Genomic DNA, 15,125 nt, shown 5'->3' with positions numbered 1-15,125 from the left:
TCATCTTCCATCATCCCATTCTCCTCCTTCCCTCAACCTTTCCCACCATTAGGGTCTTTTCAAATGAGTCAGCACTGCATCAGGTGGCCAAAGTATTGGAGTTTCAGCCTCAACATCAGTCCTTCCAATGAACACCCAGGACTGATCTCCTTTAGGATGGACTGGTTGTATCTCCTTGCAGTCCAAGGGACTCTCAAGAGTCTTCTCCAACACCACAGTTCAAAAGCATCAATTCTTCAGTGTTCAGCCTTCTTCACAGTCCAACTCTCACATCCATACATAACCACTGGAAAAACCATAACATTGACTAGATGTACCTCTGTTGACAAAATAATGTCTCTGCTTTATATTTATTTATTTATTTATTTTTTAGTTTTTTATTTTTTTTAATTTTAAAATCTTTAATTCTTACATGTGTTCCCAAACATGCACCCCCCCTCCCACCTCCCTCCCCATAACATCTCTGTGGGTCATCCCCATGCACCAGCCCCAAGCATGCTGTATCCTGAGTCAGTGTCTCTGCTTTTTAATATGCTGTCTAGGTTGGTCATAACTTTCCTTCCAAGGAATAAGCATCTTTTAATTTCATGGCCGCAGTCACCATCTGCAGTGATTTTGGAGCCCAGAAAAATAGTCAGCCCTTGTCTCTACTGTTTCCCCATCTATTTGCCATAAAGTGATGGGACCGGATGCCATGATCTTCATTTTCTGAATGTTGAGCTTTAAGCCAACTTTTTCACTCTCCTCTTTCACTTTCATCAAGAAGTTCTTTAGTTTCTCTTCACTTTCTGCCATAAGGGTGGTGTCATCTGCATATCTGAGGTGATTGATATTTCTCCTGGCAATCTTGTTTCCAGCTTTTTCCTCTTAACTTGACATTATTTCCTTAGGTTCCTTTATGAACTGTCACTAATCCCCAACTTTTCAGAGCAAGTGTTTTGGCATCCTTTTTCAGTCCACATTTTCAGAAAGCATTTGCTCAATTTGGTGCAAACTGGAGCTGTTACAGAAGTTGTGTGAGGTGGGTGCTTGTGTTCTGATACTTAATTGTGCTCAGTCATGTTCATATTTCAGACAAGTTGTCTTTAATTTACAGTAAATACTGCCAACTGAGTACCATTTGAATGCATTTTCTTTATTTCCCTCCATTTTGCAGTGAACCCCTCAAAAAATTGTTAGTGACTCCAACCAAATGCATCAGGGATAGCTATATGACTCGACAGAAGAGAAATATTCTTCTGGTGTTTCTGGCTCTTGACCTGTCTTGGCGCCAGTTGGTGTGTGTGTTTCTCTGGGTGTGAGTCGATAATTATAATTCTGATAGGTCCTTCTCCATATGTTCTCTGCTTTCTCCTCCCAGCTTTGTTTATCCCTCCAAGTGGATTCTTTTGTTCTTAGCCCCTCTGTCTCTCATTTATCTCTATTCAAACCCCACACTTGCCGTATATACTCTGCAAAAGGGGCCTTTCTAACCCAGACTCCTTACATGTGGTCATAGAGACAGTTGTGTTGTGTTTGCCCTGAGCTTGTCTCCAGCTCCATTCAGCATCTATCCTGCTCCAGGAATTCTTGAGGCCAAAACATTTGGCTGTGGAAGTGACTCCCCATGGCGTCCATGGAGGTGCATCTGGATTCTGCAGTCAGCAGCCTTTGAAGCCCTACAGTTGCATCTGATTGAAAATGTTTTTGGCCAACAAGGAGCTCAATTATCTATGCACTTTTTTTCCAATCTATCTTTCAATCTGTTAAAAGCATCCAGATTTCTTGGGTTCCATTTAGAATGGAAAACTATAACCACTTGGGGCCTCTGATAGTAAAAAGCTTTGCTGGCTCCCCATTGCCTACGGAATAAACGCTGAAGCCCTCTGCAGGCAATCAAGGCCCTCTGAGTCCAGCCTCACATACAGCCTTTAATCAGGTTTCTTAATCTGGGGTTTGGGAATCCACTGAAGCTCCAAGCAGTATAGTTTGCATATACTTTTTTCTTTTTTTCTGGAAAGTGAGTCCAAAGCTTTCATTAGTTTTTCAAAGAAGTCCAAATCAAAATGATTAAGTATCCATCAATCTGTTAGACTTGCCCTTAAATTGGGCAACTGGCACATAAAACTCATTTTTATTGACTTAGTTTTGAACTTCTTGCCTAGCTGTGCCCCTACTTATTACTTTCTTTAGCCCAAATCTTGTACTTTCTTTCACTTTCCTATTTATTGGCTTATCTCCTCTGTTTCTTTTTATAGCATTTTCCTGCTCATCTAAGCTGACCACTGGTTTTATTTTCTTGATAATCACTTAGCCTATCATTAACGATAATTTCCTGATAGTGTCTCAGTTTGGCTTCCTCTCAGAAGAAGACCATGAGACTAAGTCAGATGTAAATGGTGTATTTTGAGGGTGATCCTATAAAACCTCAGCAAGGGAGTGGCGAAGTAAGACAGGTTAGAGAAGAAAGCTGGTAGAGAATTATTATGCAACATGTTTAAATTGTGGGAAGCTGGAGCCTAATTCTGCTGGGCTGCACATCCTCCAGTGTTTCCATATATGGGGAGTGAAGAGGGTGTTTATAGACCGTTAATCATTGCTTGGGGAAGGAGGAGAGAAGATATATAAATTCTCTACAACTCTAGCCTGCCTAGCATGCAGGCAGAGTGGGTTATAGCAGCTGGAGCATTCTAGGTGACCACAGTTGCAAGTTAGGCTGACTTGGACTGAAGTGGTAAAGGATGAAAGACAGGTGGGGTCCCAACACTGGGGCTTCAGCTCTACTTGATTCAGCTTTATCTTCTGATCACCTTTTTTTTTTTTTTTTTTTTTTTTTAAATAGCTCTGGGTAAACACATGTTCCAGTATAGCTCAGGCTCTGGGCCACCTCTCCTTACAGGAGGCATTCCCCTTGGGTTTCCTGTACCATACTTCTCACTAATTCTAAAGTATGAACAATATGGTCTTGCTTCTGTCTGATTTTTCATCTTACTCTCTTTACCTAGTCTCCTGCTGAAGACTTAGTCATCATTCAAGGCCAAGATGAAATGTTTTCATTTCCACGAAGCCTTCCCAGATCCACTGAAGTTAGAATCAAACTGCTCCTCTCATTCAGTCACTTAGCATTTCAAGTTTACTTCTAGGAAACTGGCAAAATGTCCCAAGTGGATGTACTTTCTTCTCTAGATAGTGGATTCCTGAGATCAAGGGTGGGTTTAGTAACCTTTGTGTTTCAGAGAGGAGTCAAATGCTTGGCACAGGGTAGGTATTTGAAAAAGACTTGTTGAGATGAAGTTTACAGTATCCAAGAAGATAGGTCTTAACTATGTCATATCATTAAACACTGACTGCTTTATTTGGCCTCTGAAATCTGACTCATGTGGCTCATCTAAGAGACAAAGTCCTTTTCTGTCTTGCACTGATGTCTGTCATATCTTCATCTTCAGTTGCTGCTCTGGAAGTGTTGCATAGTGCTTCAGGATTGTCCTAAGATAGTCCTTCAGAGAAGGATGTTGATTAAGCCTACAAATATTTACTGAGCACTAACTATATTACAAGTACTGGAAATACTCACCTGAATGTACTTTCAAGGAACTCAGTCTTGTCTATCACTTCTTGGTCATGTGATCTTAACTGATCAAGGTCAGTTTTCTCAGAGGGTTAGATTCACTAACTTTGTACAGCCCACTCCTAATTCACTGATGCTGAGAGAGTTTTGATGAAAATGATAGCCTTCTCTGACTTCTTCATCCTCTGTTTCTTCTCCTTTATCAACACTAAACTGAACTCATACAGTTGAAAGCACAATATCTAGCCTATATCTACCATACTGGAGAAGTGACTGTAACTTTTCCATGGACATTTAGAAGTCTTTTCTCTGTGACTAGATTGCAAACTCATTATAGAGATGTCCAAGTCTTCCTGCAGCAGAATGTGTGCACTGGATTGGATTTTTGTAAAACAATGAGGGTCTAATGAACATCTTTTGAGTAGCTGCAGGCCTATCTCAATGATTCTTAGCTTTCCAGGCTCAATTAAAATGTGTCATTGGGAAACATTTGGGCATTCAAGTTGGGCTAGGTACCCATGAAGTGGGTCCTCTAACATTTGATTCTTCTCACATCATGTTAAAATTATTAACTCTGTTTACCTAATCGAGGCCTCCCTAGTGGCTCAGTCAGTAAAGAATCCACCTATGATGCAGGAGACCTGAGTTCGATCTCTGGGTTGGGAAAATCCCCTGGAGAAGCAAATGGCAAGACATGCCAGTATTCTTGCCTGGGAAATCCCATGGACAGAGGAGCCTGGTGGCATACAGTCCATGGGGTTGCAAGAGTCAGATACAACTCAGTGACTAAACCACCATCACCACATCTAATTGACTTTCAGCTCATCAAACTCAGGAGTTGTACTTTGTTTGACTTCTTCTTGAATGGAATGCCTGAAGAAAAAGTTCTCAGTTGGTGTTTATGAAGGAAATTGAACTCAGTTGTACGTGTTTGCCTGTTTTGGAGGGAGAATCTGTGGTAATTCCAAAGGCTTTTCTCAGCAGTTCTTCTTCCAACATCCCCTTCTTCCTTGAATCTGTTCAGTGTTTACCTTCTTTGATTGATTTGTAGGACAGGCTAGGTTCAACTCTAATGAAGCAATTTTTATTTTTACACTATCTCTGTGGATTGCTCCTATAGATAATTCACTCAGGCTCTCAGTTCATTTTTTGTTCCTTTATTCAGATATGGAAATGTTTTATGCCTCCCAGAGGGTGAGAAAGGCTCCAGATTATTAAAGTTGGTCAACATAAAACTTTGGTGACTGTAATGAGCATGAATATGCCGTGTTGTTTTCTGGGAGGGATTTGTAATTTTAGAAAACCATTCAATGTATGCTTAGTTCTTGATGTGTCCTTCATCATTTTTATGGCCTTTCCCAGATATTTTCTTTTATTTTAATTTACTATCCATTGATTTTTCTTGCTCTCAAACATTTCGGTGCCATGTTATTGGAATGCAGCTTCAAGAGTTCAAGGGTGGGTCAGGGCTTTCCCTCTATCAAAGAATGAGATTGATAGGGGTCCTTTCCACAGGGTAGCAAATGGGTCCAGGGTTGCGGAACAGGGCTGAGTTACCCAGGGCAGCCAGAAGCAAGGTACCCAGTTGGGAGAAGCAGAGCAATCTATCTTCCAAGTAGCCTGTTTTCTAGGCTATGAAAACATGTGTGGTAAAAACACAGTGCGAGGAAAAAGGTGAAGGGAGACAGGAAGTCACGGGTGAAAGAAGCCACCAACACTACCCATTTAACTGGTGCCTCATATAGAGACAAGTGCAGCATCTTAAAGATGCCAGTAGTTTGGGTGGAAGATACAGACAAAAGTCCCTGTTTATAGGATTTTTCCCTCACCCCATAACATTTTGCTTCCACTCTGTAACACTCTTCCAGCCCCTGGAAACTTCCTTGGAATGGATTGTACCATCCATGGAGAGAGTAAATATCTCAGGCAGTCATGCCTTTTATGATTTTTCTCCAACATCTATTTCCCATTCATTTAGATTTTACTTAAAAGAACCCTCAACCCACAGACTTAACATGCCTGTATTTCTTCTGTCTGGTATGTGAGCCTGTGAGATAGCTATGCAAAGTCAAATAGAAAACACATGCCCAGGCCCTGAGAACAAGAGACGGCAAGACCAAACTGATTCCAGTGCCATGCAAGAGACACCTCCATCAGAACTCAGCCCTGAATGCTGCCTCTGCATCCACCACTCCTGTTGTGGCTTTGACCCTCCAATACGTATGCCATGTGTTATGGAGTGTAGCATCAATGGGAAAGGTACAGTTTCCATACAGTTCAGCTCACAGCACTTCAGCACTTCTTTCATGCTAATGCTGGCATAGCCACCCAAAAAGTAAATCCATTCTTTCAACCCAGATGGACCACAATGCCATATTACTTTTTAAAGATTAAAATCTTACAGAATGTTGTTAAACAACAGGCAAGCCTTACACTCATTCATTACAACCTTGGTAAACTACCACAGTCCGTTCTAACCAGCTATTTCTTTTTTCTTTTTTGGTCTCACTGTGCGGTTTGTAGGATCTTAGTTCCCTGACCAGGGATCTAACCTGGGCCTCTGGAAATGGAAGTACAGAGTTCTAAGCACTGGACCTCCAAGGAATTCCCCCAACTAGCTATTTCATAAAAGATACAAATTGAAATCTAATTACTGAAAACTGTGGACTGAAACCCAAGAACCTTGATTCAATGTGTCTCTTGATTTTATAATGGAAGTGAAAGAAATGGAAAACTCATGGCTGTCCACAGGAAGCATAGTGCGTCAAGTGATTCAATGCACATGTTCTGCACACAGACAGTGTTGGGCTCTCTGAGGACAACAGGCATGTTTAGATGCTGCTTCTGGCCTCCAGGAGCTCAGTCTAGCGAGGGAGATATTCAAGGGCACCATCTGCTGATACCACATGATGACTTCCACTCCTTTTAGAGGCATCACTGAAATATTTCTGCATTCCAGTTCCATTTATTGCAATGAGGTATTTCTTCTCAACTCAGAGTCACTACTGTAATTGAGCCATGCATTCCCAGGAACTTGAAATACGTTCAAGAGATCAGTCCTGATTACAGTCACCCTGCAAAGAAAACGTAAGAGATTCTGAGCTGAGGCATGCATTGGTCCTGTTAACTGCTGTAGTTATTCTCAGAGGGAGTTGCCCCTCAAAATCAGGCTATTTCTTTGGATGTGGCCTGACCATTGCAGTAAGTGTTACAGAGTCCCAGACCCAGTCACAGAGACCAGGTATGCCTGTCTGCTGAGAGGTCAGGCAATCAAGTGCAAGAAATACTAAAAATATAGGGAATTTCCTGTCAATCCAGTGGTTAAGAATCCATGCTTCCACTGCAGTGGGTACTGGCTCTATCCCTGGTTGGGGAACTAAGATTCATCATGGTCTGTGATGTGGCCCCCCCCCCCCCCAAAAAAAAACAGAAACACTAAAATTATAAACTTGTCTTCACCCCTCTGCCATTGGTGGCTAAAAAGGCATAACACGGTCTTCAGTTTGGAGCTCACAGAACTGAGAAGGTGTTTTGATGTGTTTTCCATATTAATGTTTAAGACTTTCAGTTTTCTAGAATTGTTAGGATGGAATTTCTGGGAACTTTTTATAAAAATAGAAATATTAGAGAAGTTGCAAAATTGGAGGAGATAGCCCTAAGTTCAACTTTGATCATGTTGATTCAGGGGCTCCCATGAATCATTTGAGAGTAAATTTGGGGATAGCATTTAAATATAAAAGCCTGGAGTTATAAGATGTAAATTTATATATCATCATATTATTATCAATCCCACATTGAGGATGAGGTTAAATAACTTGCTGGAATCTCTTCCTTATCTTACATGATCTCTCTAACTGTTTCTTTCTTTCAATCATTTCTGTGTGTCTCTGTGCCTAGAATTGAGTCTTGTTCCTAGAGATGCTCAATACATTTTTTTCATATATCCCAAGGGCTCCCTAGATAGTCACCTCTGCTGCTAAGTCACTTCAGTTGTGTCCGACTCTGTGCAGCCCCATAGACGGCAGCCCACCAGGCTCCCCCATCCCTGGGATTCTCCAGACAAGAACACTGGAGTGGGTTGCCATTTCCTTCTCCAGTGTATGAAAGTGAAAAGTGAAAGTGAAGTCGCTCAGTTGTGTTCGACTCTTAGCGACCCCGAGGACTGCAGCCCACCAGGCTCCTCCATCCATGGGGATTCTCCAGGCAAGAGTACTGGAGTGGGTTGCCATTGCCTTCTCCTCAGACCCACTTAAAATCAGCTGGCACTCTGGTCAGTGGAAGAGTGTTTTTGAAAATGTGAGCTTTTTGATGTCTGTACTCCCAGAGACAACAGATGAGGAAACGGAGTGGTGAGACTGCTAATTGCATTTAATGGACCACATGCCTTCCTGGGCTCTCAGAGGAATACACGGTTCTAAGAAATATGAGGTTTGTCTGAGGTCCAAGGGCACTTAGACAGTGGAGAAAACAAGTCCCCCAGGTTGTAGTGAATGCCTCTGCCCATCTCAAGACCTAACCTACTATTGCCATACTATGTCTGAACAATCAGTGCTTCGGGATACTTGTATTCAGATTTCATATATATAAATTTAAGACTTTTTTTCTTAGTTTGGGTGAATAATTCCCTGTCCAAAGATTTTATGCTCCTAATGTGAGGTGGATATGGGCATCTGGATTTGGAAACTGAAGACCACGCTCTGTATGGTGTTTCTGACCCAAGAAACATGTGACTTGCGCAAGTAACTGTAATTGAGTGCTGTTTTCTTTACTCTTAACAGGGATTGACACTACCTACCTGCTAGGGTGGTCATGTGGATTCAGTGAAATGGCCAGTGGGAAAGCACAGGCTACACATTCATTTAAAAATATCTGGCAGATGTTAGCAAAGCCCAGTCCACCAAGGCTTCTTCCTGTCTTCAGTTGGAGACTATCTTCCTATTTCACACTTTACCCCATCTTTGGATAAATTAAACTCAACTTTAGGCCAATTCTTGTGGTAGGTAGAGAGGATAGAAAGCTTTATATAGAATATCCAAGAAATTTATAATCCAGGGATGTATTTCCTAAAGCATCTTTTGAAAAGTTGGGCTCCATAGAGTATTAAGCATTTAATGAAGAAAAAATTATCTTATAAAATATTTGAAAAATTCAGGGTTCAATAAAATCAAACATGCCTCTTTATTATAAGACTTGTAGGGCTTTAATGTGCATTTATTAGCATTTTCCTGTTGGCTCAGATGGTAAAAAAAAATCTGTCTGTACCGCAGGAGGCCTGGGTTCCATCCTTGGATTGGGAAGATCTCCTGGAGAAGGGAATAGCAACCCACTCCAGTTTTCTTGCCTGGAGAATTCCATGGACAGAGGAACCTGGCAGGCTACAATTCATGGTATCTCAGAGTCGGACATGACTGAGTGACTAATACTAACTAACTTTTAGCCTGAACAAACATTTGTCAAATAAAGGTTATTCAACAAAAGTGTATTGTACAAGGTGCATACCAAGGTACAGGTAGGATTTTCTGAGTCCTGATTGTCTCTCCTTGAAGCTTACATCTTAACTATTTTATTGTGAAAAATATTTTAGGAAGGAGGGCAGGAAAAGAAATCAAAACATTCTTTTTACATTCCTCTTTTTTCTTTTCAAGTTGTTCTTGTCTAAGGTCTGGACTTCTGCCTCAGTTTCCCTGTGTTCATTCCTGTTTCCTGAAGACATGTAGACACAGCCCTGTCTGCTGGTTGAAAAACTATGACAATCCTTCTCATTCTTGCTAGGATTGCCTTCTAGGAGCTGTGTCCTGTGTCAGACACCTCATGGACAGACAGTCTCCTCCCAGTGGACTGAAGTTCCAAACCATGAAGCTAGTATTCACCAGAATTTGAGAATCTCTCATTCATTAGATTGTATCTTAAATGTGGCCTTCCAGAAGCATGCCTGAGTTAGCTGGTCTCTTCTTGGCAATTATGATGAAACTGGTTGCCATTTACCAAGGAATTATGTTGGGCCAAGTCCTGGGTAAAAGTATTTGCAATACCTTATCCTAGGTTGAACCACACAGAAATACTATTTTTGTAGGTCAAAACAGTTAAATACTGGCAATTGCGTGGTTCCACCTAATATCACTTAATTTTTACATTTCTATGAGCTAAACCTTAGCTGGGCTGGAACAAAACACATGGGAATTGTGGTAATTGAATGGTCTGTGCCCTTTCAAATTGATCATCTTTAAATGTCTAGTAGTTATAGGATGGTTAAAGGAAAGTTGAAGGAAGTAGATAAAGGGGATTCCTGTTAACCATGCAAGCCATTCCCCCTTTACAAAATAATTAAGCTTTAACTCAAGATTTCATAAATAATTCTGCTAAACAAAAGTCCTCCTGTTAACTAGACACACCTGTCTTTAGAAAGCAGCTTAACAACTCTTTAATATTGCCTCCCCCACAGCCTCCTTCACAGCCAACAACTGATTAAAATAATCCTTCTTGCCACATATTTTACTCTTTGTGAAAGAGGTTCTGGAAAATACATTTTTCTCTTACTTCATTTCACCTTCATTAATGTTTTGATGTAATATCATGGCTATCTGCCTAGAGGGATTAAGATTTACCTGGCTCTGGGTGTAGTCTCCCATTTTTTATGTGGGGACCTCAAAACTCAGTGGGTTAATGAATTTATTAGAGTTCCTACTCTGGCCAGTATGTGCTGGAACTGGGATTTGAACTCACATCTGGATGACTCCAAATCCAGTTGTCTTAACCATGCTAGTGTCCAGCTCTGGCTGCCTCAAACTATTGTTTCCCTAGTTAAATTAGATAAAACATGATCTTAAGGATGTGGCCAGCCTGGGCTTAAATACTGCTTTGCCACTTACTAGCTGCATCATGCATGCTCAGTCATTCAGTCACGTCCAACTCTTTGCAATCACATGGACAGTAGTCTGCCAGGCTTCTCTGGAATTTTCCTGGCAGGAATACCAGGTTTCCATTTACTACTGCATGGGATTTTCCCAACTCAGGGATTGAATCTGAGTCTCCTACATCTTCTGCATTGGCAGGCAGATTCTTTACCACTGGGCCACCTGGGAAGCCCTGCTAGCTGCATAATTGGGGTAAATCACTTGACCTCCCTGTTTCAGTTTCCTCATCTGTAGAATGCAGATAAAGATGGATTCTTTAAGATATTATGAAGAAATCAAATCAACAAAATTAGAAATGAAAATGGAGAAATCGCAACAGAAAACACAGAAATACAAAGGATCATAAGAGACTAATATCAGCAACTATAGGCCAATAAAATGGACAACTTGGAAGAAATGGACAAACTCTTAGAAAAGTATAACTTTCCAAAACTGAACCAGGAAGAAATAGAAAATCTTAACAGACCCATCACAAGCACAGAAATAAAAACTGTAATCAGAAATCTTCCAACAAACAAAAGCCCAGGACCAGATGGCTTCACACCTGAATTCTACCAAAAATTTAGAGATGAGCTAACACCTATCCTACTCAAATTCTTCCAGAAAATTGCAGAGGAAGGTAAACTTCCAAACTCATTCTATGAGGCCTCCATCACCCTAATACCAAAACCTGACAAAGATGTCACAAAAAAAAGAAAACTACAGGCCAATATCACTGATGAACATAGATGCAAAAATCCTTCACAAAATTCTAGCAAAGAGAATCCAACAACATATTAAAAAGATCATACATCATGATCAAGTGGGCTTTATCCCAGGGATGCAAGGATTCTTCAATATTTGCAAATCAATCAATGTGATACACCACATTAATAAATTGAAAGATAAAAACCATATGATTATCTCAATAGATGAAGAGAAGGCCTTTGACAAAATTCAACATCCATTTATGATTAAAACCCTCCAGAAAGCAGGCATAGAAGGAACATACCTCAACATAGTAAAAGCCATATATGATAAACCCACAGCAAACATTATCCTCAATGGTGAAAAATTGAAAGCATTTCCCCTAAAGTCAGGAATAAGACAAGGGTGCCCACTCTCACCACTACTATTCAACATAGTTTTGGAAGTTTTAGCCACAGTAGTCAGAGCAGAAAAAGAAATGAATCCAGATTGGAAAAGAAGAAGTAAAACTCTCACTGTTTGCAGATGACATGATCCTCTACATAGAAAACCCTAAAGACTCCACCAGAAAATTAATAGAGCTAATCAATGAATATAGTAAAATTACAGGATATAAAATTAACACACAGAAATCCCTTGCATTCTTATATACTAACAATGAGAAAACAGAGAAATTAAGGAAACAATTCCATTCACCACTGCAATGAAAAGAATAAAATACCTAGGAATAAATCTACCTAAAGAAACAAAAGACCTATATATAGAAAACTATAAAACATTGGTGAAAGAAATCAAAGATGACACAAATAGATGGAGAAATATACTGTGTTCATGGATTGGAAGAATCAATATAGTGAAAATGGGTATACTACCCAAAGCAATCTTTAGATTCAATGCAATCCCTATGAAGCTACCAATGGTATTTTTCAGAGAACTAGAACAAATAATTTCACAATTTGTATGGAAATACAAAAAAAAAAAACAAAAACAAAACAACACCTTGAATAGCCAAAGAAATCTTGAGAAAGAAGAATGGAACTGGAGGAATCAACCTGCCTGATTTCAGGCTATACTACAAAGCAACAGTCATCAAGACAGTATGGTACTGGCACAAAGATAGAAATATAGATCAATGGAACAAAATAGAAAGGCCAGAGATAAATCCACACACCTATGGACACCTTATCTTTGACAAAGGAGGCCTGATTATACAATGGAGAAAAGAAAATCCCTTTAATAAGTGGTGCTGGGAAAACTGGTCAACCACTTGTAAAAGAATGAAACTAGAGCACTTTCGAACACCATACAGAAAAATAAACTCAAAAGGGATTAAAGATCTAAATCTAAGACCAGAAATGATAAAACTCCTAGAGGAAAACATAGGTAAAACACTCTATGACATAAATCATAGTAGGATCCTCTATGACCCACCTTCCAGAGTAATGGAAATAAAACAAAAAAGTAAACAAAAAGAAAATTAAATGTAAAAGGTTTTGCACAATGAAGGACACTATAAGCAAGATGAAAATACAGCCTTCAGAATGGGAGAAAATAATAGCAAATGAAGCAACTGACAAAGAATCTCAAATATACAAGCAACTCCTGCAACTTAATTCCCCCAAAATAAGCAACCCAATAAAAAAATGGGCCAAGGAACTAAACAGACATTTCTCCAAAGAAGACATACAGATGGCTAACAAACATGTGAAAAGATGCTCAACATCACTCATTTATTTGAGAAATCCAAATCAAAACCACAGTGAGATACCATCTCACGCCAGTCAGAATGGCTGCTATCCAAAAGTCTACAAACAATAAATTCTGGAGAGGGTGCAGAGAAAAGGGAACCCTCTTACCCTGTTGGTGGGAATGCAAACTAGTACAGCCACTATAGAGAACAGTGTGGAGATTCCTTAAAAAACTGGAAATAGAACTGCCGACCTAGCAATCCCACTGCTGGGCATACACACTGAGGAAACCAGAATTGAAAGAGACACATGTACCCCAATGTTCTTCCCAGCACTGTTTACAATAGCCAGGACATGGAAGCAACCTAGATGTCCATCAGCAGATGAATGGATAAGAAAGCTGTGGTACATATACACAATGGAGTATTATTCAGCCATTAAAAAGAATACATTTGAATCAGTTCTAATGAGGTAGGTGAAACTGGAGCCTATTATACAGAGTGAAGTAAGTCAGAAAGAAAAACACCAATACAGTCTATTAATCATATATATGGAATTTAGAAAGATTGGTAACTATGATCCTATATGCGAGACAGCAAAAGAGACACAGGTAAAGAACAGACTTTGAGACTCTGTAGGAGAAGGTGAGGGTGAGATGATTTGGAGAATAGCACTGAAACATGTATATTATCATATGTGAAATAGATTTCCAGTCCAGGTTCGATGCATGAGACAGGGTACTCAGGGCTGGTGCCCTGGAATGACCCAGAGGGATGGGATGGGGAGGGAGGTGGGAGGGGGGGTCAGGATGGGGAACACATGTATACCCGTGGCTGATTCATGTGAATGTATGGCAAAAACCACCACAATATTATAAAGTAATTAGCCTCCATTTAAAATAAAAAAGATATTATGAAGATTAAATGACTTCAGAATACTAGCTACTGCTATCATACATCATTCCCTATCCTCATACCACTTTATTTCTATCTTTCTTGCTTTTCCACGGACTTGTGTCACTAAAGACACAGTATAAATTGGTCTAGCATTTATTTAATTTGGAGTCAGTGTATTTAAGAGCCATAGAAGTTGCATTCTCATCCTTAACCTATGCCCAAGAATTCTAATTGGCTAATCACTTCATGGCAAATATGGGGAAACAGTGGAAACAATGTCAGACTTTATTTTTTTGGGCTCCAAAATCACTGCAGATGGTGACTGCAGCCATGAAATTGAAAGACGCTTACTCCTTGGAAGAAAAGTTATGACCAACCTAGATAGCATATTGAAAAGCAGAGACATTACTTTGCCAACAAAGGTCCTTCTAGTCAAGGCTATGGTTTTTCCAGTAGTCATGTATGGATGTGAGAGTTGGACTGTGAAGAAGGCTGAGTGCCGAAGAATTGATGCTTTTGAACTGTGGTGTTGGAGAAGACTCTTGAGAGTCCCTTGGACTGCAAGGAGATCCAACCAGTCCATTCTAAAGGAGATCAGCTCTGGGATTTCTTTAGAAGGACTGATGCTAAAGCTGAAACTCCAGTACTTTGGCCACCTCATGCGAAGAGTTGACTCATTGGAAAAGACTTTGATGCTGGGAAGGATTGGGGGCAGGAGGAGAAGGGGATGACAGAGGATGAGATGGCTGGATGGCATCACCAACTCAATGGATATGAGTCTGAGTGAACTCCAGGAGTTGGTGATGGACAGGGAGGCCTGGCATGCTGCGATTCATGGGGTCGCAGAGTCGGACACAACTGAGCGACTGAACTGAACTGAGGGGATTAGATGGTGCAAATTAAACAGCTACCAATAATCCCCTGCTGCTACTGCTGCTGCTGCTAAGTCGCTTCAGTCGTGTCTGACTCTTTGCGATGCCATGGATTGCAGCCTACCAGGCTCTTCTGTCCATGGAATTTCCCAGGCAAGAGTACTGGAGTGGGGCGCCATCACCTTCTCTGATAAACACAAAGAGTTAGGGACAATTAGTGGAAAATTAACTGGAAAATTTAAAAGACTGAGAGGCTGAATTTATAAACAATGGCAAGACCATATATGATGATACAACTCTGATATCCATCTTATCCATGAACTAGATATGCAGGCTATAGTAGAACTGAAACCATGAACACATGCTGAATTAATGCTTGGGGCTGGTGCATGGGGATGATCCAGAGAGATGATATGGGGTGGGAGGGGGGTTCAGGATTGGGAACTCATGTACACCCATGGCGGATTCATGTCAATGTATGGCAAAACCAATACAGTATTGTAGAGTAAAATAAAGTAAAA

The 15,125-nt window shown here is 40.4% G+C and overlaps 1 long non-coding RNA gene across 1 annotated transcript in view; it reads left to right on the top strand.

Annotated features, from left to right (window-relative positions):
• Positions 1-15,125, top strand: part of LOC114115115 (uncharacterized) — a 162,052-nt gene that overhangs the window by 56,355 nt on the left and 90,572 nt on the right. The window lies entirely within an intron of this gene.

The sequence above is a fragment of the Ovis aries genome, chromosome 1, assembly GCF_016772045.2.
Source record: "Ovis aries strain OAR_USU_Benz2616 breed Rambouillet chromosome 1, ARS-UI_Ramb_v3.0, whole genome shotgun sequence".
Lineage (NCBI taxonomy): Eukaryota > Metazoa > Chordata > Mammalia > Artiodactyla > Bovidae > Ovis > Ovis aries.
The sequence above is the reverse complement of the archived record's forward strand: the minus strand, read 5'-3'. Positions and strand labels throughout refer to the sequence as shown.